Below are 2774 nucleotides of genomic sequence, written 5' to 3'. Positions count from 1 at the left end.
TCTCATTCCTCAAGTCAAGCCACTCCAGAACCAGAAACAACATAAGAAGCGTCTTACCTGGCAGAGGAGAAAAAGAAGTGGACTGTTGCTCAGTGGTCCAATGTCCTCTTCAGATGAAAGTAAATGTTCATGTCATTTGTATATCAAGATCCCAGAGTCTGGTGGAGAGGTCCAGAATCCACGTTGCTTGAAGTCCAGAGTGAAGTTTCCACAGTCAGTGATGGTTTGGGGCCATGTCACCTGCTGGTGTTGATCCACTGTGTTTTCTGAAGTCCTCAGCCAGCATGGCATCTACCAGGACATTTTAGAGACTTCATGCTTCCTTCTGCTGACGAACGTTATGAAGATGCTGATTTCATTTTCCAGCAGGACTCGGCTCCTGCCCACACTGTCAACCACACCAAAAGTTGATTATATTTAGATTTTCTGAGACACTGATTATTATTATTATTATTATTGGTTTTATTGTTGTAAGCCATGATCATCAGAATAACAAAAAAATACAAGCTTGGAATATTTCACTCTATGAAATATATGAGTTTTGCGTTTTGAAATGATTGACAAAAAAATAACTTTTTTTTTTTTTTTTTTTTTTTAAGATACACCTGTAAAAGTTTGGAATCACTTGTAATGTATTATTATTATGTGTTATATACTTGTATGTTCTAGAATTGCGCCGCTCAGGGTGGCTGCATGTTGGAGTAGCTCTGTTACATTCATTATGAGTTGTTGCTTATGAAGATTTTAATTCCTCTTTTTCTTGATGTAATTCACTTTTTTCAGATGATTATGTCAGATGATGTGCAGCTGGAAGGATTTTTACTGAAACCTTTGTACTTTGGGGCATTTGCTATGATGCGTAACCATGGCAACAAGATGTTTTTGTAACAACCAGGAGCAGCTGATTAACATCTCAAAAGCTCAAATACCTCAACTACAGCCCCAAATCCCAAATGAGTTGAAAAGGAGGCACTGTGGAAGAATTCCCGTCAACCTGGCAGCGGTGCTTGAGTACTTGACCGCCAAGATCCTGGAGCTGGTGGGAAACTTGGCTTGTGACAACAGGAGGACAGGGTTCTTCCCCCGGCACCTTCAGCTGTCTGTCCGTGGCGACGAGGAACTCAGCAGACTGCTGGGAGGAGCGACCATCGCTCATGGAGGAATTCTGCCCGACATTCGAGCGGTCCTGCTGGACCAAGAGGCCCGCCGGATCTGACAGCAAGCTGGATCTGAGTGGACGGATCTGTGGCCAGATTCTTCGGATTTGCTACAGGAGGTCCTTCCTACCATCAGCTATCAGCATCTAACAACTCTTGAATGAGCTTCAAAAGATTTTAAAATCAGACTGATTGAGATGAACCACAATAGAGGACATTTTTCTGTTGTAATTTATCAGAAACTAAACCAAAACTCCTAATTCCTTAATAGCTTGTAAAACCGCTTTTCACAGCAATAACATAAAACATTTATTATCTGTATACTAATTTTACTGTGAAATGAATTTTTATGGAAATTTTAATAAACTCTTCAGTTTACTGATGGTTGCAGACATTCATTTATGCATGAATCTTCTCATGTCACCTTTGGATTGAACTCCTGACTTCTTGTGAAATTTTGCAACACTTTGATTCTTTTACCCTCCAGATATTTTATTGCAGATTTGCTGATGTGATTTGGATTTTGAGCCAGTACTGACCAAACGGCCTCACGTTTCAACTATAGAATACGTTGATATTCAGAGGAGTTCATAGTCAATGCCAAGATGGCTACCTAACCCAGGTCCAGGTCAGAACTACACTAAATAATTACTGCTTTCATGTACATTAAAAATATGAGGAACATAACCTCATGGCAACCGTGCGCACAAGGAACTAGTCCCTCAGGAAATCATTTATATTTCATAGAATTTTACTTATTTATTGTTGAAATGTTTTGCTACGAACCATCATGGTAGACTGACCAATTTCGCCACCCCTTGAGCTGCTAGTGAGGCCAAACAGAGCAACTGAGTCATCTTTTCATACTTTAAACATCTGACTTAAAATGATGCCATTTGGTTTGAATGTATGTTATCACATAAAATAGCTAATGTTCTTCCCAATCTGGAGTTTCAGCTGCTTTTATTTTTTCATTTGATCATTTTGCACCAGTGTCAAAATGCAATGACTGAAAAAAATTATTCTCTATCAAATGCATTTGCAGGATAGTGGCTGGACCAAAAGACTCCCATTCTGACAGCCTGCAGGTCTGGGTTAGTGCAGGGAAAGTGAAGATTTTCTTTAGTGGGCAGATAGAATTTCTTAGAGGTGACTCAGAAGAGCTTTGGTGTCAAGAATTTCTACATTTTCCCGAACCGTTTTTGTTGATGCGTTTACGTTTGAAGCATTTATTCCTCTTGTATTTCTTCTTAAAAAAAGAAAAAAGAAAGACAAAACAGGTGCAACATCATCTAACGAATACTTAACATTTACAGTTGGAATTATCTTTTCAGAAGCACCAGTAAGCTATGTGCAAGGTGATAAAACAGATGTGTAAAATCCTGCCAACAATAGTGCATGCTATTCCCATCATGTGAACCTCTATAGCAGTGTAGACTCCACATAATACTCGTATTACTTTTGCAGACACATACACACATATAATGAGGCTTTGTTAAATACAGATATTCAAGACGGAATGCATTTTTCAGTATGCCTTTCACAAAACAAGTTTGTGCGCTTTCATCTGGTTTGAAGTCTTCGTATGGAAATGTTTAAAGAGGTTTAATGTAATTT

Source organism: Nematolebias whitei, chromosome 20 (assembly GCF_014905685.2).
Source record: "Nematolebias whitei isolate Nwh7 chromosome 20, NemWhi1, whole genome shotgun sequence".
Lineage (NCBI taxonomy): Eukaryota > Metazoa > Chordata > Actinopteri > Cyprinodontiformes > Rivulidae > Nematolebias > Nematolebias whitei.
Note: the sequence above shows the minus strand (reverse complement) of the source record.